Source organism: Rhinopithecus roxellana, chromosome 5, assembly GCF_007565055.1.
Source record: "Rhinopithecus roxellana isolate Shanxi Qingling chromosome 5, ASM756505v1, whole genome shotgun sequence".
Lineage (NCBI taxonomy): Eukaryota > Metazoa > Chordata > Mammalia > Primates > Cercopithecidae > Rhinopithecus > Rhinopithecus roxellana.
Window position 1 is genome coordinate 134,138,661 of NC_044553.1, and position 25,293 is coordinate 134,163,953.

At 41.0% G+C, this 25,293-nt stretch overlaps 1 protein-coding gene and 1 pseudogene across 3 annotated transcripts in view; both read left to right on the forward strand.

Annotated features, from left to right (window-relative positions):
- The window catches only part of IFT43 (intraflagellar transport 43), a 106,813-nt gene that overhangs the window by 10,979 nt on the left and 70,541 nt on the right, over window positions 1–25,293 (forward strand). The window lies entirely within an intron of this gene.
- Window positions 114–17,855, forward strand: LOC104677600 (annotated as a pseudogene).

A 25,293-nucleotide genomic window follows, 5' to 3' on the forward strand; every position in this document is an offset into this window, starting at 1 on the left:
TTGTCCTTATCTATATCACACGAGAATTAGAATGTATTATCAATTTATCCTAAATATCAGTTCTGTCCAAGATACAGAGATATTCATATTTCATAGACTAACAGCTGGCCCTTATGGCAAAGAAACATTTGGGTGAGGAATCCTTTTGGTAAGAATTCTTTGTGCCACTTGAGACCCATTTTATTTGTCCCTCGTAGTAGCATTTCTGCTTGTGCTGTTGGCCAGTTGTTTGCTAACACCTTTCCATCAACAAAATGCAACTCTCTGTCTGGAAGTTGACAGTCTTTTCAAAGAATGATCCTTAATTGCCGACTTGTATCATTTTGTTGTTCTGGGGGCAGATGAGTAGAAAATGAAGAGGGCAGGAGTGACCTTGGTGACCTCAGTTACCTTGGAAAAAAGGAAGTATTCATTCATTTATGTAACTTGATTGGGAGCTTTCTGTGTGCCAGGTATTGTGCTTTGAACTTGGAATACAATGACTAGCCAGACATGCTCCCTGTCTTCTAGAACTTTGACCTAGGGGCTTGCAGAGAAGTGTCAGGTGGAGATGATTACAGAAGATATGAGAGTACACACGTTGAGCCCATTTTATTCTCAGGGATATCCAAAAAGGTGATCCAGGAAGAAATCATGTTTGAGCTGAGACTTGAAGGATGAGTAGAAATTAGCCAAGAGAAGAGGGAGAAGAATATTCCAGGTAGAGGGAAGAGCATGAGCCGAGTTCTGGAGACAAGAGAGAGAGCATGGTGTGGTGGATTTGTTGGTGGAGCAGTTGACCATACAGGTGATAGAGGGGTGGTCATAAGTGACTTTGTATTTGAAACCAGCCCCTTTTGCCTTCCTTGATAAATGGACCAAGTGTTTGAAAACCAGCCCCTTTGCCTTTTCACAAATGACCCATATGAGGTCAACATTTCTAGTATGACACTGAAATAATTGGTAATGTTATGAGAGCTAAACAGTGAGCTTTCAGTATTTTTAGCCTTGTCTTTTATTGCTGCATCTTCAGTGCAGCCACTATACCTTTCTCTATGTTTTTGTGTTTGCTGGTCAAGAAAAATCTCTGAGGTATGCTCAAGGATTTCAGATTCTATTGTAACGTTGGAATTTGGTTTGACTCCTTTTTGGAGTAAATAGACCACTGGCTGTGTTCAGAAATCTTTTTTTGGTATGTGAAACTTTTCATGGGAATGATACCTTTGTTGTAATGAGAACTGACTTCTATTTAGGCAAAGTGCCCAGAGCAGAGACTTGTCAGGATCTATGGCTGTGAACAGAATTCTGTTAGAAAATAAAAGTGTTTGTTTGGGGGCGGGGGTTAGGGGGAATTAGATAAATGATTTGAGCCACTGTCATCCCACCTGGGATTCAATAGTTGCCTCATGACTAGTGCCTCCTCTTATATTCCCACTGTCCTGCAATTTAGCTAGAGTGGTCTTGTAAAAATGTGTATCAGTCATTTCACAGTCAAACCCTTTAATGGATACTCATTGCACTTAAGATAAAAAACAAACAAACCCAAATTCTTAACTTAGCCCTGTGTGATATGGGTCTTCTCTGCGTGGCCAGCCTCATTTCACACCTGTCAGCTGTTGTAGTCGTGCTGAGCTCCTTACCATGCCTCTTTAGTTCCTTACTTCTTATGATGTCTAGTTCCCTAGAATACTTCCCTGAAATAGTAGAGTTTCATAGACTAGAATGGAAAGAATCATTCCCTAGAATATCTACCACTAGTGTTTGTTGGGCTGACTGCTCTCCTTATCCTTTGACTTGAGTATCACTCCTTCAAAAAATATTACTCTTTAAGTGAAGTGCCTTTATTATATGCTCTTGTTTCTTTTTTCACATTTTACTTATCACTTCAATCACAGTTTGTAATCATATGTTTGTGTCCTTATTTAGTTTCATCTCCCTAACTAATTGCAAGCTGCAGAAGTGGCTGTTCTCCTCCCTGGAGACTGACATTGTGTAGGTCCTTATAAGTGCTGGTTAAATGAATCCTCAGGTGTGAGGAGTGGGAGATGATGTACTCAACCTGCAGGAAATGCCCAAGAGGCTTTAATGTGTGGGACTTGTGTATACTAGGCTGTGGGCTGGAGTTGGAGATTTGGAAGTCCTTAGCATTGAGGTGGTAAATGGAAGCCCAATACTCTAAGAAAGGGTTTTAGAGTAAGAGGAGAGGGCTTCTGATGGAAGTGGAGGAACAGACAGAAGCTGACAACCACTCATGTTTAGGAAACACATAGCCAAAAAATAGCTTACCAAAAGAAATTGAGGGGCCGGGCGTGGTGGCTCATGCCTGTAATCCCAGCACTTTGGGAGGCCAAGAGGGGTGGATCACGAGGTCAGGAGATCGAGACCATCCTGGTTAACACGGTGAAACCCCATCTCTACTAAAAATACAAAAAATTAGCTGGGCGTGGTGGCGGGCGCCTGTAGTCCCAGCTACTCGGGAGGCTAAGGCAGGAGAATGGAATGAACCCAGGAGGCAGAGCTTGCAGTGAGCTGAGATTGCGCCACTGTACTCCACCCTGGGCAAAGAGCGAAACTCCATCTCAAAAAAAAAAAAAAAAAAAAAAAAATCGAGGAGTGGTGACCAGAGAGGAGAGGAGAAACCAAGCACCTGTAGTGTCCAGAAGCCAAGGTAAGTGAGAGTGTCATGAAGGACTGAGGGGTCAGCAGTGTTTGATGCTGCTGAGAGAGTCCAGGAAGGGAAGGCCTGAGCAGGTTCTATTGGGTTTAGCAATAGGGGTCCCTGCAATTTCAGGGAGCAGAGAGAGGGCCAGATGTGCCTGGCACAATGCACACTGAGTGGCGTCTCAGTAAATCCTTGTTGGAAGAATTCAGTGAATAGGCTATGACATATACTCTGGGGCTCAAGCAATCCTCCCCTTCAGCCTGCCGAATAGCTGGAACTATAGGCATGCACCACCACACCAAGCTAATTTATTTTTATTTTTTGTAGAGACAAGGTCATGCTGTGTTGCTCAGGATGACCTTGAACTCCTGGCTTCAAGCAGTCCTTCCACCTTGGCCTCCCAAAGCTCTGGGATTATAGGTGTGAGCCACCATGCCTGGTTCTGACATCTCTTTCTCTTTATTTTTTTCCTCTCTTTTATTGAGCTTCCTCTGTTTTTTCTCCACTGTTTCTCTTTTTCCTGCATCTCTTGTTGTTTGTCCTCTTAACCAGTGGTAACGAAGAACTCCGACCCCCACACTCCATTTTCCTTTGCCCATTCATTTATATATATGTGTATATATATTAAATTTTTTGTAGAGACACGATCTCACTGTGTTGCCCAGGCTGGTCTCAAACTCCTGGCCTTAAGTGATTCTCCTACCTCGGGCTCCCAAAGTGTTGCGATTACAGGCATGAGCCATCGCACCTGGCACATTTATATATTTTTTAATTTACATATTTATAAGTAGAATTTTATTCATTCACTTATTTATCCTACATTTAATATACACTTTCCAATACAAAAATATTTTAACAAGAAAACTTCGTATTCTAGTTGGGGAACCACATACCTGACCAAAAATTATAGTTCTGAGGTAGTATCTGAGATCAGGAACCCAGAAGGAGCACCTCACCCTGCCTGGAAGTTAGGGAAGGCTTTCTAAAAGAGGCAGCTCTTGAAGTGGGTTGACATGAACGAGTAGGAATTTGCTAATGAGCAAGGAGGGCAAAAAGCCATTTCTAGCGGCCTGCAAAGCCTGTTCTAAGGCGTGCCATTGCACAGGGGCCGGGGGCTTTTAGGGCACGGTAAAGCCATTTAATGTATTGGGAACATAGGCCTGGCATTCCAAGTGGAGAAATAAAAGTTCGTTTTCTATGTTGTAGGGAGCCCACAAAGATTTTAAAGCAAAGAATGACGTGACCGACTTTGTTTTCTAGGAAGATGAATCTGGCAGCTACACTGGAGGATAGAGTGGGAGAGCTTGTTGGCAGGGAGATCGCTGGGAGGCGGTTGGAGCAGTCCTTCTGAGAGATGATGAAGGCATCAACCAAGGCAGCATTCCCAAACCTCTGGCATTTCCCCATCATTTCAACCGTTTTACATTTTTACAGTTACAATACATACCACTCACATCATTAACTTTTCTCTTTAAATCAACTTTCCTTTTATACTTAAATGCATTTATTTTTTAAAAAGTTTTCAGTGAAATGATCATTTGTGGTATTTATATTTTTTCTTAGTGTACATAATGTACATAACTGGCTATTTTTAAAAAGGTTCATCTGTTTACCTTTTCCAGCTGTCTCACCAGTGGCATATGTGCCTCACTTTGGGAAACAAGAACAAAACCCTGGTGGAGAGGTCTGAAGAGGAGAGGCCAGTGACAAGAGGCCTGTCTGAGGGTGGGCAGATAGGACGTGGGAACAGATTGGCTGTTGGAAGTGGGAGAGAAGGAGAGTCTGGAGTTGAGCCCACATGTAGCTGAAAAGACTGAATGGATAATGACATTTTTGAGACTGAGAATTTAAGAGTGTTAGCAGTTGGTGAACAAGAAAGGATAATTACTTCAATTTGGGACATGCTGAATTTGAGTTGCCTTCAGGATTTTCAAAGAGGTCTGCCAAGTTGAAAATTTGGTATAGAGCTTAAGAGAGAAAGTTGGAAACTAATGATAACAGATGTGGGGGCCATCAGCATATATTTTGGGGTCTCTATGAAGAACCTATAGCATGAACTCCTGATTCTTTTTTGACACACAGACCCTTCATGATCTCCAAGTACAAACACATTTTCAGTGGAGAAGCAGTATGGTTGGATTTGCATTTTAGAAAGAACACTTTGGCAACAATTGGACGGGAATGGATCCAGGTTTTGTGAGTCCTGAAGCTTATGCAATTTGGAGGCCTTCCTTAAGACAAACAATTTCAAAATGATAGATTCAAAATCAGGTATAAAAGCAAATACTTATAACTGGAACAGAAATCAGAGCTGAGTTACTTGAGTCTTCAATATTCAGATGGCCTTTCTTCAGAGACCTTGTTAGGCAATTTACCAGAAATACTTACATAGAAATGCCTCCTGATTGGAACCTAGCTTCCCCTCACTATCTAGAACTCTTTGTAACTCCCAGGGGCCCCTGCGGCCATGCAATACAGATTTGAGGTAGGTGAGACTGGAAGCAGGGAGACCAGGTAGAACCCTGCTGAGGGAAGGCAGAGCATGAATTTGTTTAGCCTTAATTCGCATGGTTGTGCAAGTTTCTCCAACACCCCTGAGCAGGCTGGATCTTGACACAGTGGAAGCAGGTAGTTGGCTTGATGCAGGCTTTAGAGGATGTCATATTCTGTTTTATGTTGCTCTAACAGAATGCCACCGAGTGGGTAATTTATGAACAACAGACATTTATTTTCCCACACTTCTGAAAGCCAGGAAGTCCCAGATCAATGTGCTGGCATCTGGTGAGGGCCTTTTTGCTGAGTAATCCCATGGCAGAAGGTGGAATGGCAAGAGGGCATATGAGAGGGTAAGGCAAAAGGGGACTGAACTTGTCCTTCTATAAGGGACCCACTCTAGTGATAATGGCATTAATCCATTCATGAGGGCGGAAGCTCTCATGGCTTAACTGCCTCTTAAAAATCCCACATCTTGGCTGGACATGGTGGCTCACGCCTTTTATCCCAGCACTTTGGGAGGCTGAGGCAGGTGGATCACCTGAGGTCAGGAGTTCGAGACCAGCCTGACCAACATGGTGAAACCCCATCTCTACTAAAAATACAAAATTAGCCGGGCGTGGTGGTGCAGGCCTGTAATCCCAGTTACTCAGGAGGCTGAGACAGGATAATCACTTGAACCCGGGAGGTGGAGGTTGCAGTGAGCCGAGATCACACACTTTGGCAACAAGGGCGAAACTCTATCTCAAAAAAAAAAAAAAAAAAAAAAAAAAAAAAAAAAAAAAAATCCCACATCTTAATACTGTTACAATGGCAATTAAATTTCAACCCAAGTTTTGGAGGGGACATTCCAGCCATAGCAAGGGGAAGTGCGGTAAAAAGATAAGGGGGGTGGCATGATGTCATAGACCTTGGGAATGAACTCGGTTGATAGGGAAAGAAATGACACCAAGAAGGAAGTTTTTAGATAAGGAGGGAAGGAGGGGACTGGATATTTCAGAGATGGAGCAGTTCCAGTTATGACGAGTTTCAAGAAGTAGCAAGGCCATTGGCATTTAAAGGGTCTGGGAACCACAAGGCTAAACACTAGAACTGTTCATGTGAACACTGACTTTGCTTAGAATAATGAGAATAGTTGTGGAGAGGGAGCCAAATGCCAAAATTTTTGGTCAGTGTGTGCTCAGGGCATTGTTAGTGACAGGAATGAAGAAGAGAGAGGTGGTATAGCTGAATGGTACGAGTTTTGAAAGAAGTGTTTCATAATAATTTGGAAGAGTAATGGTCTAGAGGAACTTTGGGGAGTGAAACAAGAGTATTGTCTTGGGACTTGGGTTTGTGGGGTTTTAAAGAATGAGCAGACTCTACTTGAAAGAGCCGCAAGAGCAATGAAGTCCATGGGGGAAGCTAGGATTTAGGAGAGGCAAGGAGATAGAGAGAGTGTGCTGTGAATATAGAATATGTAATCTGCTTAGAAACCGTAAGGTTGTTATCAGAAAGCTTCACTGAAATCATTAGCTAGGCTAGATTTATTCTTCTTATGTGACACATCAATAATTACTAAGAAGGAGCAGAATGATAGTAAAATATTCTTTAAATAATGATACTTTACAGGAAAAGGGTACTGACTAATGTTAAATGTCATTAGTGATAGGCTGAAACATTTCTGGTCACATGCCTTTACCCAGTATAATGGAGAGTTATGTCACTGTGTTTAGCCCATTGCTTTTATGTTCCATTTTAATTCCTCCATTGGCTTTTAGGTATAGTTTTTTAAACTTTTTTTTTTTAAGTGGTTGCTCTAGGATTTAAAATATGCATCCTTATCACTGGTTACATAGTTAATATTATACCACGGTGGGGTGTGGTGGCTCACTCCTGTAATCCCAGCACTTTGGGAGGCCGAGGCAGGAGGATCATGAGGTCAGGAGTTCAGGACCAGCCTGGCCAACATAGTGAAACTCTGTCTCTACTAAAAATACAAAAATTAGCTGGACATGGTGAGACGCGCCTGTAATTCCAGCTACACGGGAGGCTGAGGCAGGAGAATTGCTTGAACTGGGACCCAGGAGGCAGAAGTTGCAGTGAGCCAAGATCGTGCCACTGCACTCCAGCCTGGGCTATAGAGTGAGACTCTGTTTCAAAAAAAAAAAAAAAAAATTTTACCACTTCATATAAAATGTGAGACCCTTGCAGCCATGTAAGTCCACTTGTCCCCCCAGTGCTTTGTGGTATTAATACTATATATTTTTAAACTATTTATATTAAGAACTCTGCAATACAGTTTGTCAGGTTTTTGTTTTATTTTGTTTTGTTTTTGAGACAGAGTCTCACTCTGTTGCCCAGGCTGGAGTGCCGTGGTGTGATCTTGGCTCACTGCAACCTCTGCCTCCCAGTTCAAGCGATTCTCCTGCCTCAGCCTCCCAAGTAGCAGGAATTAGAGGTTCCCGCCACCACACCTGGCTAATTTTTGCATTTTTAGTAGAGACAGGGTTTCACCATGTTGACCAGGCTGGTCTCAAACTCCTGACCTCAAGTGATCCACCTGCCTCAGCCTCCCAAAATGCTGGGATTACAGGTGTGAGCCACCACCCCCAGCCCAGCTTGTCATTTTACTTTAAACAGTTGTCTGAGAGAAATTCTGCCTTTTTTGTTGTTCTTCATTTCTTCCAATAGATCCAAGTTTCCATCTGGGGGTGTCATTTCTCTTTAGCCTGAAGAACTTCCTTTAGCATTTCTGGTAGTACAGATTCACCAAGAACAACTTTTCTATCTAGTTTATCTGAAATCTGAAAATGTTTTCATTTCATCCTCATTTTGAAGGATATTTTATATTGATATAGAATTCCAGATTGTTTTTTTTTTTTTCTTTCAGCACTTTAAAAATTGCCATAACTTTGTCCTCTGGCCATTTTTCCCCCCGAGTGTTCCGTATGTAAGTCTTTTCTCCTCCCTCCGCCTGCTTTAAAGATTTTGTCTTTATCTTTGCTTTTTAGCACTTTGACTATGATGTGACTGTGTGTCATTTTCTTTGATTTTTTTTCTGTTTAGGATTTGCTAAGGTTTGCAGATCTCACAGTTGATATTTGTCACTCCAAATTTGGAAAGTCTTAGGCGATTACTTCTTCAAATATCTGTTCTGCCCTTTTTTCTCTTCCTTTGTGCCTGGGACTCTAGTTGCATAAATGTTAGACTGTTTGATATTGTTCCATAAGTTTGTTCTATGTTTTTTGTTCCTAAAGCCTTATTAATTTTTTTCCCATCTTTTGTCCTTTGTTCTTCAGACTGGGTATTTTCTATTGGTCTGTCTTTAAGTTCACTGATGATTTTTACTGTTTTATTCAAACGGCTGTTAAGCCCAACTGATTTTTTTCATTTTAGATATTTTACTTTTAAATTAGAAATTTCCATTTATTTTTCCTCGTCTGTTTTTTTCCTATATAGCTTCTGTTTCTCTCCTAGATTTCCCATCTGTTCGTTCATTATGGCCATCTTTTCCCATAAGTCCTTGAACATATATCTGCTTTTAAGCTCCTTATATAGCTGCTTTAAAGTTCTTGTCTGTTAATTCTAATATCTGGGGTCAGTTTTTATTGTCTACTTTTTCTTCTGAGTATGGGTCACATTTTCCTGCTTCTTCATATGTCTAGTAATTTTTGTTTGTACATAAGACATTGTAGATGAAAAATTACAGTAACTCTGGAATTACCTTCCTCCAAAAAATGTTTATTTTTGTTTTAGTAGGCAGTTAAACTATTTGTGGATCACCTTAAACTTGTGGGGACTTGGTTTTGGATTGTGTTAGGTTGGGTCTATTTTGGTTTCGCCCTTTGTCCTTGAGCAAATCCCATAGTCCTGGGGCATGGTCTTTACTCCTAAGATGGCCCTTCTGGGATTTCAGTGAAAGACTCAATGTTTGTACCAAGCACGTCTAACTTTGTGGAACTCAAACTCCAAACACTGCCTCCCTTGCAATGAAATTTCATCTCTACTCAGCTTTTTATTATCCTTTCAGCAGTTGCTTTTCACTGGGTTTCTTGGAGTCTCCTTCATGCATGTACACTTCAGGTATTGACTAAGAATTTTAGAGAAATTTGTGTACATATTTGGGGGCTCCCTCCTTCTCAGGATTTTCCCCTATTTCTAGCCATTCTAGCAGCCCCACGTTTTGTTCTTAAAGCCAATAAAATTGCAGCTTTCTGCTGGAGTTCCAGCTACCCAGTTGTTGTACAGACTGAGTGCACTCACACTCAGAGAATCTATTTGAGCATGGATTTTTACCAGTCCAGTTCTTTTCTTTCAAGGACAAAATCTCCAGTGTCTGCCTGCTTTTGTTTCCTCTCCAGTATCTTCTAATAGTGGTTTTATACGTTTTGTCCAAAGTTACAATTATTATCTGTGTGAAGATTAGTTGAATACATACTACTTTCCCATTATGTGCTAATTGCTTTTGGACTGTTTCAGCATACACTGTTTCTTTCTTTTTTTCAGATGATATTATTAGTGAGAAAAGAATGAGAGGGGTTGTTGCAGAGACAGATTGTCCATTTTCCCTTGGTACTAATGACAAGGCCATTCTGATATATTAGCTAGCGAGACAGAAACTGTTCTGGCATTAGAGGTGCGACTTGGAAGTAATGACCAGAAACATGGGTATGAGGGAGGCCCAGAGACCAGAGATAAGTCACCAGAATACAAGTGTTCGTCCATGCAGATGCTGTGCTGAGCACTAAGAAAGGTTAATCTAAAAAGGCCTCTAGAGTTAGAGAGGTTGGCAGCGTGCTATTTCAAGGGTGGGAGTGGGGAGGGTCTTTCTGTGCAGCCTGAAGCTGAGTAGCAAAATTTATGGGTTAAGTGACTGTTCCTAGGTCCGGCCTTTCCTGTTAGGCCATTTTCAGCTGGGGTGGTAGAGAAGCTGGCCTTCAGCCTTGCTCATTTGGGAAAGGGTGGGAAAAGAACCTGAGAAATTAACCTGGGGCTTGGACTGATAAGCTGAAAAAGAGACTGTAGCATGTTTTAACACTGGTGTATGCATAAGGAAGTTTTTACTGATAGGAGAAATCCAAGAACAATGTAGTAAGTTTTTCATAAACTAAATTTGTTCCATCTAAAGGACCATTTCTTATCCTGGTTTGTGTCCTTTCTAATTTGGGGAGATTAGAAAGGTCCATTCTGTAATGAAATGATGGAGAGAAGAAATGGTTAAAAAAAATTCTTAACAAAATTAAAAGCTGTTAAGCTGTACTGCCAATCCACACAAACAGAAATTTGCTTTTTGAAATATTGACAGTTTATGAAATCCAGAAGTTTGGGAAACAGTTCTAGAAATTTAAAAAATATTTTTAAGGATTACTGGGGACACTTTTTTTTTTTTTGAGACAGAGTCTCGCTCTGTTGCCTAGGCTGGAGTGCAGTGGTGGGATCACGGCTCACTGCAGCCTCTGTCTCCTAGGCTCAAGCAATCCTCCTAGATCAGTGTCCTGAGTAGCTGGGGCTAAAGACATGCGCTAGCATGCCAGGCTAATTTTTCTATTTTTTGTAGAGATCAGGTCTCACTTTGTTGCCCAGGCTGGTCTTGAACTCCTGAGCTCAAGCATTTCTCCTGCTTTGACCTTCCAAAATTTTGGGATTACAGGTGTGAGCCATTGCACCTGTCCTGGGATTACTTTTCAGATGGTATATAGTAGGTATAGTGAAATGTATACTAATTTGCTAGCCATGACCTTGCTCTCTGTTTATAGTGTCTTCTCCTTGGGCTCCTACAACTAAAGCAAAATTAAAAACTGCAGTGTGAAACCTGCAGTGTCCCTGGTCTCACCACTGTGTGACATAGAGCGGGGAATGAAGCCGGGCATTTCTCTTTAGGTCTCACATGATGTGGGCCGCCAGCCCATGGGTTAATGCTTCTCTCAAGCTGCCCTCACTTCTTTTCCATCATCACCCATGAGGAGCCTTGTGAGAGATCAGGTTTCCTAAAGCATCAAGGTTACAGCATGCTTCTACTGCTCTCAACTTGCTCCAAGTCATTCCATCCTGGATTTGGTTGAGGTAGCAAGTCAGACTGTGCTTATACAAAGTCACTAAGTCATGTGCCAGGAGGGGTTGCTTCTTAGAGTGTTGGCAATTTACACCTTCAATATTGTGCACATTTCTGGCTACACACATGCTGGGTTGATTTTAATAAATGGAAAGGAGTTAAGAGAATGACAGAAATGTATAGGTTTTGATTTCTGATGAATGTTGAAAAGAATGTTTATGTTGGCTGAATGGCAAAAAGTATGGGGAAATGGGGCATGTCTTTATAAGTGTCTGAAAGGTATATAGACCCAAGAAGAGGAAGGAGGGAGAGCTGATTTAGGATGACCCAAAAGGATGTAATTGAGATTAAGAAGATGCCATCCAGGGTGGGAAAGTCCAGGGTGAATTTGAAGAATGACTTTCAGGGCTGAAATCTGTTCTCTTTGGATCAGCCTCTTCAACAAACTACTGGCAGCCCTATCCCATGAGTCACTTAAATTGGGCAGTTTGATGACTCTGTATTGAGCTGTAGGATATGGCTCTTTTTCTTATAGGTTATGTGTGAATATTTGGGAAGTGCGACACCAGTAGAGCATTTGCCAACACTGTGGCTGTCCTGAGCATCACATTTACGTCTCAGTGAGCTACAGAACTGTGGTTTCCTCTTCTTGATTCGAGCAGCTTTAAAGGATATCTCTCTCTTCAGGGAAGCTCGAATAGATAATTGGATCCCTAGAATGAAATATGTGCAAGGCCTCCCCCAAGTAAAAAGCTCTATAACATCTGGCCACCAAAAACTCCCGTTGTCTCAACCCTAAGCATTAAGGATTTCTCTTCTGAAGTCTGCGTTTTATTACTATTATTATTATTTCTGAAAATAATATAACAGCCTCTATTATCGCTATTTATTAGGAGTCTACTCTATGCCAGGGATTTTCTCCAGTGTCTACAGTAGACCTGCAAGGGACTCATGATCATTCTCATTTTACACATGAGGAAAAGGAGGCTCAGTGGAGATAGGATGGGCCCAAGGCTGCCCAGCCAGAAAGAGACATTTCTAGAATTTGAACCTAGGACTGTCCCTCCTTCCTGCTCCCTCTTTCTTTCCTCCCCTGCCTCCCTCTCCCCACCTTTAAATAGCTTTTCCCCTTTGCTTCCTTGTGGCAAAATCACATGTCCTTGATTCAGGCCCTCCTTCTTCAAAGCTACTCCACTGTTGGTATGAGGAAAATATCTTGTAGCATGCAGTAAAGACACAGCTGTCTTCCAAGTGCGAAGATTTATACTGAATGCAGCCTAACACAGCTTGGCCCACTGTTAAAGCTGTTATTAATATGATTTTGGCATCACTTTTTAATTCTGACTTTGCCTTTAACACTTCCCTCAATCTAATCCTCGACTTGCCTCATTAAAGGGGTAAGGATTAGACCATGCTATTTTCTGGACCTCCTATCTTATTGAACATATTTGTATCATTGACAGGTACATCTTACCTTGAGCCCGGGAAATAAATGAAAGAAATGTGGTCCTTTCAGTTTGGTCTTGCCAGGTCTTATATTTGTATTATCAGTCTGGATGGCATGGATCTAGTCTCTCTTGTTGTTGGGTACTTTGTTTCAGCCCAGATTGGTTGTTTTCTGTGGCGGTTCTGTCCTTTCAAGCCCGTTCTAGGTGGCATGCAAGTAGCCACTAGGCAATCATGTATCATCTGCTTCATTGCAAAGCTCAGGTATCAGACACACCTGCGTTTGAATCCTCGCCCTGTTATTTACAAATAGTGTGATTTTTAGCTGAGTTAATCTCTAAGCCTCAGTTTCCTCATCAGTACACTTAGTATGTAGTAGTACCTACTTCATCATATCATAAGATTCAGCAAATAATCCTCCTAAAGCTTTCATGTATGGTAAACCCTCAATAGACATTGGATATTATTATTTTATCATTAGCTTTGAATTCGTTAATATATTATTTCTAATTGCCTAGCTTGGCTTATTCACCATCAGTCAAGACCTTATGCTGACACATTCTCATTTCTCTCTGTAGCCTGTGTTCTCTCTGTTTTTGTCTGTGTCCCCTTCATATCAGCTTAAATGGATAAGTGTTTGGTGTTGCCATTTACATCTGTTTTGCTTAGGCACCTTCCTCCTAGGTACCTTCTTCCTAGGTACCTGAATTCAGTTTGCCACAATTCATACATCCATAGAATTACAGAATTTTGGAAGTGGGAGGAATCATTCTACCATGAAGAAAAACCCAGGATTGTGGACCTAGTCTGTGGGAGAGCAAGGACTAGAAGCCGGAAGTCAGATTACTTGATGTCTCATCTATTGTTTTTTTGTTTTTGTTTTTATTTTTTTGAGACAGAGTCTTGCTGTGTCACCCAGGCTAGAGTACAGTGGTGCAGTCTTAGCTCACTGCAACCTCCACCTCCCGGGTTCCAGTGATTCTCATGCCTCCGCCTCCAGGGTAGCTGGGACTACAGGTGCACGCCACCATGCCTGGCCAATTTTTGTATTTTTAGTAGAGACAGGGTTTTACCATGTTGGCCAGGCGGGTCTTGAACTCCTGACCTCAGCCTCCCAAAATGCTGGGATTGCAGGCATGAGCCACCCTGCCCGGCCTCTAGTGTTCTTCTACCACATTGTTTTCTTCTCTGATTTCAGGTATACACAATTAAAATATATCCCACAGGAGGCTGGGGTGGGCAGGGAGGCACTTTTATCTAAAAGCACCTTCCTCCATCACGTGTAGTCGTGGCAGGGATCTTGAGACCCTGTGCTTTGGGTGTAGAGTAGTTTTCTGGTCCCCAGCATGTTAGGAATTACCAACCATTACGTGGAGAATGTCCCATTGTTTTTCACTGAGCACATGCATTGAGGAACAACCTCCGTGCTGGTACCCTCCTCCATACCAACCCTGCCTTTTTTCTCTTTTGTTAAACCTCAACTTTATGCATCTAGTTTCTTTATTGTTTTAACTTTTCATTAAAATTAGAAACACCCAGAAAAGTAGAAAAGATTAGTATAATGAACAACATATATCCATCAACTAGATTCAACTGTTACTACCATTTTGCCGTATTTACTTAAATTATAATTTATAAAATATTTAAAAATATAATGTATGTTTTATACATAATTTTTTGCTGAATTATTTCAAAGCAAATTATAGGCATCATAGCATGTTACTTAGACACTTCAGCATGTATCTAAAAAGAAAGATATTTTCCTAGAAAGCCACAAGTCTACACCTAACAGTATGAATAATTTCCTAACACCATCTATTACTCACTCCAAATTTATTTCTCACTGTTGTCTTCAAAGTATTTTTATAGCTCTTTTGTTCACACCAGAATCCAATCAAGAATCACACAATTAGTTTATTTAAGTCTCTTTTAATTTAGAATAGTCCCCTAACTCCCTCACTTCTACTTTTTTTTTTTTTTAAATGTTGCCCAGGCTGGAGTGCAGTGGTGTGATCATAGCTCAGTGTAGCCTCAACCTCTTGGGCTCAAGTGATCTTCTCACCTTAGCCTCCTGAGTAGCTAGTATTACAGCTGCACACCATCACACCCAGCTAATTATTATTAGTAGTAGTAGTGGTGGTAGTAGTAGTAGTAGTAGTAGCAGTAGTAGCAGTAGCAGCAGCAGTAGTAGAGATGGGGTCTCACTTTGTTGCCCAGGCTGGTCTTGAACTTCTGGCCTCAAGTGATCCTTCTGCCTCAGCCTCCCAAAGTGTTGGGATTACAGGCATGAGCCACTGCACCTGGCCCACTCCTATCTTTTTAATGGCATTGACACTTTTGAAGAGATTAAGGCCAGTTCTTCTACCAGAGTTTCCCACATTCTGGGTTTGTTTGATTCTTTCTTCCAAGTGTCATTTTGCTTATTACCTTCTCACCTGATTTCCGTTAGGCTGGAAATCAGACTGGAAGGCTTGATTAGATTCCAGTTGAATGGTTTAGGCAGGAAGTTTTCCTGGGTGGTGTCATGTGTTTCACATGGCAGCACATTACATCCCACTGTTAATGCTGCTAAGTTTGATCACTGAGTTAGGATAATGATAGATATCTCCATTGTTAAGGAACGTTTTTCTCCCCTGCAAGTAGCATGTAATATACGGGTTGATTCTTTGGCACTGTGAGAATGCCCAGTTGCCCACCAGTCAGTCTTATACCTAACGGCTTTAGCATTCATTGATTATCAGCTTTCTTTCTTATACATAAAATAGACTTTGCATTTTTATATGTCCATTTCAGCCTGAGAGAACTACGTTTATTCACAGGAGTTCAGTTCTAAGCTTGGGTGATCCATTACCTTCCATGACCTTAAATCTACTATGGAGAAACTCATTTCTCTGAGGGATTAGTTGTCAGACCCAGGGTTGAGGCAGGAGGAAAAAACTGGCAGAGTTGGAACTGTGCATGGAGGACAGATTGCAGGAGTAGATGCCAGCCCTTCAGCGTATGCACATACCATATTACTGTCAGTCTTTTCACTCACCAAGCATATAAAGAACAACTTTCTTGGATCTTCTCTAAGATTGCTGGAGAAAGAAAGGGAAGTTTGCTTTTAGTCAGTAATCTAAGATTGAATGTGGGAGCTGCATTGCTTCTAGAAGCTGGAAGATGGATATGTGCGAAGTTTGCGATTGATCTTGCCTAACTAAATATCTTTCTGTTGGAATGTATGCGTGTATTTAGACTGGCTTTTTGAAACAGGTTGCAGTTTGGACTTAGAACTCTTGGCCTGATTCATATTTTGGGGTTAGGGTGGAGTTTCTCCAGGACTTCTGAGAGTGTGTGAGAAGTTTCTAAACTCAGAAGGCTCCTTTTTTGGCACTGCAGCATCTTTTCTGTTTTGGCATCTTAAGAATCTGGGGGAACCATATAAAGATCAGAAACAAGTCTGGTCCTAAAGACTCCCTCTGACATGGTAATTCCAGTTATTGAATCCTAGCCCATTCGGATGAGACCATATAAAGAGGCCATTTCCTGAAATTCCCGCTCTCTGCCTCTCACAGGCTCCTTTTTGTAGAAAGCTGGTATTTCAGGACTGCAACTGCCAGTCACGTGCTTCCAACTCTTTACTCGCAGTCATTCCTGCCCCCTGTTTATTTTTGGAGAGAACACATTTTTGCTGCTTTTCAGGAGCTATGCAGGGTCCTGCCCCCTCCGTCCATCAGGCGGCAGCCCCAGCAGGCTGTGCTCATTTCCCACACTCGGAGACGTGACTCCAGCTTTTAAGAGAGAACACGAGAGATACACTGCCTAAGGACTACCGTCACTCGATCCTATTTCTGTCCCTCTTGGTGTTACATATTTTAAGACTCTTTCTTTTTTTAAAACAAGTTTAGGGAATGTTACCTGGCAGTAAGTCAGCCAAAATTGGAAATCATTTTTCCAGCTGTTGTCTTGGGGCTGTGCCTCTGAATTTCAGGAGAGTAATTTAAAGAATAAACCAGGACTTTTGAATTCTAGGATCAGGCCTTCTCTACTTTCTGGCTTTTAAATTTGTTTAGCTTTAATCCCTCTCTTCCATGTAGTTTCGTTCTCTCCTCCTTAACACAGGGATAGAAAATAGATTCTTCCAAAATGCCAACAGATGTCTTCCCAAGTGCTTAGTCAAGGAACACTCTTGAGTTGATGGACTCTAGGAAAAAAATGCCACGACCGTCTTAGCCTGCCTGAAGATTAAGTTTTTAGCTTCAATGATGGAGCAGGAGTAAATTCTTTTTCCTGTAAATGAGTAGACCGTTAGGTAGAGAACTCAGACTCACAACATTTGAAGAACAAAATAAATCATGCATTTGTGTCTTCCTCTGCTCTGCAGGAAGGACCCATGGTCCAAATGGAAATATCTGTGAATAAAGTGCTTTAACTTCTCATCAGTCCAGGCAGGCACTGGAGCTCTGACAGTTGAGCTGGCAAGGACATTCACACCCCTGTAGGTTCCCCAGCATCTGATCTGTCACCTCCGGGAAGGGAAGGCCAGCAGTCCTGGCAGCTGGTCATAAAAGGAGCAACAGCAGTGGCTGGCCTAGGTGTGTATCCTGTGTTTCAGATTGCCCTGGGGAGACAGCCGTGGGCTTTTTTTGAAATGAGGATAACTAGGTGTCTAGGTGTCATGATACCTCTTAGGGAGAGCAACCAAGTGTTCAGGGACTGGACTGTCTATGCAAAAGAAACCAACTAGACCTTTAAAATCACATTGCTGGGGAAAGGAGCAGCACCAAATCCAAGACTACAACCAGCAGAAGGCTAATGAAGGAGCTTGAAGAAATCCACAAATGTGGAATGAGAAACTTCCTAACATCCAGGTTTGAGGAAGCTAATTTCTTGATTTGGCAAGGGCTAATTTTTCGTGACAACCCTCCATATGATAAAGTGGCCGTCAGAATGGAACTCAGATTTCCAGCAGAGTACCTATTTAAACCACTGAAGACCACAGTTAAAACAAAGATCTGTCACCCAAACAATGACAAAAAGGAGCAAGTCTTTTTGCCAGTAATTAGTGCTAGCAACTGGAAGCCAGCAACCAAAACTGACCAAGTAATCCAGGCTGTCATAGCACTCGTGAACAGCCCCCAGCCCGAGCACCCATTTCGGGTTGACCTAGCTGAAGGGTACTCTAAGGACTGTAAAAAATTCTTTAAGAATGCTGAAGAGTTTACAAAGAAATATGAGGAAAAGCGACCCATGGACTAAAATCTGCTGCAGTTGATTCCAGCAAGTATGAGCAGAGACCCCAAGCAGTGCATTCAGGACTCTGGAAAATTGACACGTGCTACCTACCGCCTGGCATTCGCTTGTGGCACTTACTAGTTTTCCATAGTTTTCTTAATCCAAAGTAGTCTAGGAAACTTATAAAGAAAGGATTAAAAATGTAAGATGTTCAAAAAAAATCATATTGCTACAAGCCAGTTGTCTGCTTACATTTCAGATTGTTTGTACTTAATTCAAACTGCCACATTATGATCAAGTTGCATCAGCTTCCACTCTACATTCATTGTAGAGTAGTGAATGCTGAGGGGCTCAAACTCCCAAAAACATTTCCTGGGGGCGCGTACAATATGATGGGCAAGTAACAACATTTTGCTACAGGAGAGTTATGTACCATCCCCAGTATCACTACACCCTTGGATCTGGTTGCTTCTGGAATGCTTTTTTCTTTACATTTCCAATCCAAGACAAGCCCCACTTTGCCCATAAAGCTTCCTTGACCTCTCCTTCTCCTCAGCACTTCCTGAGTCTGTACAATTCTGTTTAGCTTTTAGATGTGTATTGTAAGCTTTATGCATGCTTATCAGAGCAGCCTTAATAATGCCCCAATAAAAACCACCAAGATGGCAAGAAAACTGCAAATTTTGGTGTGACTGCCCCATGGCTGAGGGATTCCTCCTCAGCTTCATCTTTGGATCCTGGATGCAGCCTCTTCCTGGAACAATTCTGTGTCTCCATCACGGACGCCTAATTCTCACTTCCATTGTGGCCTCTTGGGTTTCAGATTAAGCCTGACATCCAATTATGTGGATTTCATACAGGCCTGATACACTGAACTCTGCATCTTCTTGGTCTCATGGAACATTTGGGACAGGGATGATATCTTCTACTTTTTCTATTGTACCCAGTGCACATGGGACCAGTGCCAAGTTCCCCACATAGGTAACGAGGTTGATTTCTGGGGAAGAGCGTATAACTTGGTAATAGTTGTTAATTAAGTCCGTCTCATCCAGACATGGTATTTGTGTGTGCCCATAACAAGATTCATACTAGGGGGTGTTTACAAAAACATTTCTAATCCTTGGACTCAGAGAACGAAATCATGTATGTAAGGACTTCCCATCAGGAGACAGGCATCTCCCTCTAAATGCCCAAGCCTACTTTGCAGAGAGCTAAGCCTACCTGTCCCTCCTCCTCTCCCCTCTGCTTCAGTGCTCTCTCCTGAGGTTCACCAGTGGGAAGCAAGCTAACTACCATAGTCCTGACTCATTTTGCTCAGAGGATTTCTTTGCAATTTTTATTTTTCTGAGTAATCTCAATGTTTGGGTGGAGGAAATGAAAAGTAGCTTATACAGTTTTTATAATATTATATCAACTCCTAATGGCTTCAGTTATTAGTGAAAAAAATCCTTTGATTTTAGAAGTGGGTGTTAAACTGTATTGGCTTTGGAGGAGTGACTTTTAGCTGGTGATCTCTTTGTTTTGAAGCTGCTGGTACCATTTTATAATGGGAAGAAAGTGAGAGGAAATGTGGCTTTGTGTTACCTCTAGGCAGAAGGGATTTTCACCCAATAGCCATGGTTTCCTTGGGTTTGTGGTTAAACAAGAAAAAGCTGATCATTTTTGCTTTTAGACTCTTAGGGAACACTATTAACCAGTTGATATCCATCGGTAAAGTGACAACTCAGGCCAGGCTCAAAGGAGCCATTTTAACTGGGGTAAGATGATATCTCAGTGTGGTTTTGGATTTGCATCTCTCTGACGATCAGTGATGTAGAACATTTTTTCATATACTTGGCCATTTGTGTGTCGTCTTTTGAGATTCTTTTCAGATCCTTTGCCTGCTTTTTAATGGGGCTTTTTTGGTTTTTTTGCTATTGACTTATTTGTGTTTCTTGCATATTCTGGATATTAGTTTCTTGTTGGATAGTTTGCAGATATCTTCTCCTATAGTTTATCTTTTCACTGTGTTGATTGTTTCCTTTCCTGTGCAGAAAGTTTTAGTAGATTTTGTAGTGTCAGGTCTTACATTTAAGTCTTTAATCCATTTTTATTTGATTTTTGTATATGGTGAGAGATGGGGAAGGTCTAGTTTCATTCTTCTGCATATGGAAATCTGGTTTTCCCTGCACCACTTATTGAGGAGACTGTTCTTTCCCTAATATGTTCTTCGTGTCTTTTTTAGAAATCATTTGGCTAGAAGTACATGGATTTATTCCTTGGTTCTCTATTCTCTTCCACTGATCTATTTGTTTTTATACCAATATTATGATGTTTTGGTTATTATAGCTTTGTAGTATTATATATTTTGAAGTCAAATAGTGTGATGCCTCCATCTTTGTTCTTTTTTGCCCAATGTTGCATTGGCTATTCAGTCCCTTTTGTGGTCTCATACAAATTTTAGGGTTATTTTTTCTGTTTCTGTGAAGAATGTCATGGGTATTTTGACAATTGTATTGAACCTATAGATTCCTTTGGGTAGTACAGTCATTCTAACAATATTAATTCTTCTGATCCATGAGCATGGGATGTCTATTTGTTTATGTCCTCTTCAATTTCTTTCATTAGTGTTTTGTAATTTTCACTGTAGAAGTCTTTCACCTTCTTGGATAAATGTAATCCTAAGTATTTGTTTGTAGCTATTATAAATGGGATTGCTTTCCTGATTTATTTTTCAACTACTTTGTTTTTGGTGTATAGAAACACTACTGATTTTTGTATGTTGATTTCATATCCTGCAACTTTGCTGAATTCACTTAATTATTCTAAGAATTTTTTGATGGAATCTTTAGGTTTTTGTATATATAAGATCACATCATCTGCAAAGAGGGACAGTTTCATTTCCTGTCTTCCAATTTGGATGACTTTTATTTGTTTCTCTTGCCTGAATACTCTGGCTAGAACTTCCAGGGCTATGTTAAATAAAAGTGGTGAAAGTGGATATCCTTGTCTTGTTCCAGTTCTTAGAGGAAAAATGTTCAGCTTTTCTCCATTAAGTATTATGTTAGCTGTGGGTTTGTCATATGTGGCCTTAAGTTGAGGCCTGATTTGTTCCTTCTATGCCTGATTTGCTGAGAATTTTTATTATGAAGGGATGTTCAATCATATCAAATGCTTTTTCTGCATCTATTGAGATGATAATATGATTTTTATCCCTCATTCTGTTGGTATGATATATCAGATTTATTGATTTGCTTATGTTGAGCCATGCTTGCGTCCCTGGGATAAATCCCACTTGATCATGGTGTATTATCTTTTTGATGTGTTGTTGGATTCAGTTTGCTCGTATTTTGTTGGGGATTTTTGCATCCTATGTTCATCAGGGATGTTGGCCTATAGTTGTTGCTGTTGCGGTGGTTGTGTCCTTATCTGGTTTTGGTGTCAGAGTAATAGTGGCTTTGTATAAGAGTTAGGAAGAATTTCCTCCCATTCAATTTTTGGGAATAGATTGAGAAAAATTGGTATTATTTCTTTGTAAGTTCGGTAGAATTCAGGAGTAAAGCTATCTAGTCTTAGGCTTTTCTTTGTTGGGAAGCTTTTTATTACTGATTCAATCTCATTGCTTGTTAGTAGTCTGTTCAGGTTTTCTATTTCTTCCTGGTTCAATTTTGGTAGGTTGTATGTGTCCAGGAATTTATCCATTTCCCGTAGGTTTTCCAATTTATTATTATGTACTTGTTCATAGTAGTCTCTTATAATCCTTTGTATTTCTGTGGTATCTGTTGTAATGTCTCTTTTCTCATTTCTGATTTTATTTATTTGGGCCTTCTCTCTTTTTTCTTAGTTGGTCTAGCTCGCAGTTTACTAATTTTGTTTATCTTTTCAAAAAGCCATCTTTTGTTTCATTGATCCTTTGTATTTTTTTAAGTCTCTAGTTTGTTTAGTTCCATTCTGATCTTTATTATTTCTTTCCTTCTAGTGATTTGGGGTTTGGCTGGTTCCTGCATTTCTAGTTTCCTGAGGTGTGTTGTTAGCTTGTTCATTCAGAATCTTTCCTTTTTTTTTTTTGATGTAGGTTTTCGTTGCTATACTTCCCTGTTGGCTCTGCTTTTGCTGTATCCCATAGGTTTTGGTATGTTGTGTTTCTGTTTTCATTTGTTTCAAGAAATTTTTAAATTTTCTTCTTAATTTCTTCATTGATCCAATGGTTGTCCAGGAGCATGATGTTTAATTTCTGTGTATTTGTACAGTTTCCATGATTCCTCTTATTATTGATTTCTAGTTTTATTCTATTGTCATCTGAAAGATACTTGATATGATTTTGGTTTTTAAAAATTTCTTGACATTTGTTTTGTGGCCTAACATATGGTCTGTCCTGGAGAATGTTCCATGTGCTGATGAGAGGAATGTGTGTTTTGCGGCTATTGGATAAAATGTTTAATAAATGTCCGTTAGTTTCCTTTGGTTTAAAGTGCAGTTTAAATTCCCAGTTTTCTTTATTGGTTTTCTGTCTAAATGATCTGTCCAGTGCTGGGAGAGTTAGATGTTGAAGTCACTAACTATTACTGTATTGGAGTCTATTTAGATCTGATAATATTTTTTTTTTTTTTTTTTTTGAGACGGAGTCTCGCTGTGTCACCCAGGCTGGAGTGCAGTGGCCGGATCTCAGCTCACTGCAAGCTCTGCCTCCCGGGTTTACGCCATTCTCCTGCCTCAGCTTCCCAAGTAGCTGGGACTACAGGCGCCCGCTGCCACGCCCGGCTAGTTTTTTGTATTTTTTAGTAGAGACGGGGTTTCACTGTGTTAGCCAGGATGGTCTCGATCTCCTGACCTCGTGATCCACCCGTCTCGGCCTCCCAAAGTGCTGGGATTACAGGCTTGAGCCACCGCGCCCGGCCATCTAATAATATTTGCTTTTCATTATCTGGAGGCTCCAGTGTTGGGTGTATATATATTTAGAATTATTATGTTGATCCCCTTATCATTATAGAATGACCTTCTTTACAGTTTTTGACTTAAAATCTGTGTTATCTCATGTAACTCATGTAAGTGTAGCTTCTCCTGCTTGCTTTTGGTTTTTATTTGCAGGAATTTTTTTCCATCCCTTCACTTCTAGTCTATGTGTGTCTTTATAAGTGAAGTAAGTTTCTTATAGGCAGCAAACATTGATGCTTTTTAATTCATTCAGCCAGTTTAGTGAGGAGTTTAATCCATTTTATTTCTGCCATTTTATTAATTGTTTTCTGGTTGTTATTTATATCCTTTGTTCCTTACTTCCTCTCTTAATTTTTATCATTGCAGTTTGATGGTTTTCTGAAGTGGTAATGTTTGAATTCTTTCTCTTTCCCATTTGTGTAACTGTTCTACTAGTGAGTTTTATACTCTCTTGTGTTTTCATGATGGTATATAGTATTCTTTCACTTCTAGATATGTAGGACTCCCTTAATAATTTATTGAAGGCCTGGTCAGTGGTGATGAATTCCCTCGTTTTTGCTTATCTGGGAAGGACTTTATTTCTCCTTCATTTTTGAATAATAGCGTTGCTGGGCATAATAATCATAGCTGACATTTTTTTTCTTTTCAGCACTTTGAATATATCATCACAATCTCTCCTGTCCCATAAGGTTTCTGCTGGGAATTCCTTTATGTGCAACTTGACACTTTCCTCCTGCTTTTGTTTGAATTTTATCTTTGTCTTTGACTTGACATTTTGATTATAATGTGCCTTGGAGAAGATCTTTTTGAGGTGAATGTATTTTAAGACCTTTGAGCTTCCTGTATCTGAATATCTATATCCCTTTCAAGACTTGGGAAGTTTTCAGCTATTATTGCATGAATAGGTTTTCAATACCTTTGCCCATCTCTTCTCCTGAGACTTCAAAAATTTTAATACTTGTTTTCTTTATGGTGTTGCATATGTCAAGTAGGCTTTCTTTATTCTTTTTTCTTTTTTGTCTAACTGAGTTATTTCAAAAGACCTGTCCTCAAGTTCTGAAATTCTTTTTCTCTTGCTTGGTCTAGTTTATTGTTGAAGCTCTTGATTGTATTTTTTCTTTCTTTCATTGACTTCAGTTCCAGGATTTCTGTTTGGTTCTTTTTTATGATGGCTATCTCTTTATTGACTTTCCCATTCAGATCATGAATCATTTTTCTGATTTCTTTGTACTCTTTTTTTTTTTTTGAGATGGAGTCTCGCCCTGTTGCCAGGCTGGAGTGCAGTGGTGTGATCTCTGCTCACTGCAACCTCCGACTTCCCGGTTCGACTTCCCGGTTCAAGCAATTCTCCTGCCTCAGCCTCCCGAGTAGCTAGGATTACAGGCATGTGCTACCACACCCAGCTAATTTTTGTATTTTTAGTAGAGACGGGGTTTCACCATGTTGGCCCGGATGGTCTCTATCTCCTGACCTCGTGATCCACCTGTCTCAGCCTCCCAAAGTGCTGAGATTATAGGCGTGAGCCACTGCAACTGGCCTTCTTTGTACTCTTTTATCTGTGTTCTCTCATATCTCACTAAGTTTCTTTAATATCATTGTTTTGAATTCTTTTTCATCCATTTCATGTATTTTCTTTTCATTGGAATCTGGTACTGGAGAATTATTGTGTTCCTTTAAAGGTGTCATGTTTCCTTACTTTTTCATGTTTCTTGTGTTCTTACGTTGCTATCTGTGTATCTGGTGTAATAGTTGCATCTTCCAGTCTTATGGATTGACTTCCATAGGAAAATACTTTTTCCTATAGATGTATCTATAGTGTTAGTTAGGTGGGGTGCTTTGGCTTTGATTCTGGGTGGGTGCGGTCATGTAGTTTTTATATATCTTCAGCTGTAAACAGCATCAGTGGGTATCAATGGGTTCTTTAGTGGCTTACGCTATAGCTGTTATTAGAGGCTGTGACAAGGCTTTACTGCAAATGGGGATACCAAGTGGGCTTGTACTTAGGCACTGGTGGTGGTGGTGGCAAGCCAAGTATGCTAGTCCCTGGGGCCCCCAGGTGGTGTGCATGGGCTCTGGTGATGGTGGATCTGGGCAGGTCAGTCCTTAGGCCTCCAGTGCCTTGCTCAGGTGCCAGGGGTGGCGGTGGTGGGCCAGGTGAGCCAGTCCCCAGGTCCCCAGGTAGTGCATGTGGGTGGGTGGTGTCTGCAAGCTGGGTAGACTGGTCATCAGGCTTTTGGGAGACATACATGGACACTGGTGGCAGGCAGGGTAGGCCTATTCCCAGGCCCCCAGACCATGTGTGGGTGGCAGATAGGGCAGAACAGTCCTTTGGACCCCAGGAAATGTGCACCAGTGGTGGTGGGCAGGATGGATCCATCCTAGGCCCCTGGGTCATGTGTGTGCTGGCAGTGGTGGCAGTGAGTGGGGTCAGCCTATCCTCAGGCCTTTAGATGGCATACATAGGTGCTAGTTGTGGGGGGTTGGTGGGGGCAAGTCAATCCCCAAGTCTCTTAGACACTGTACTCGGTCACTGGCAGCAGTGGCAGGG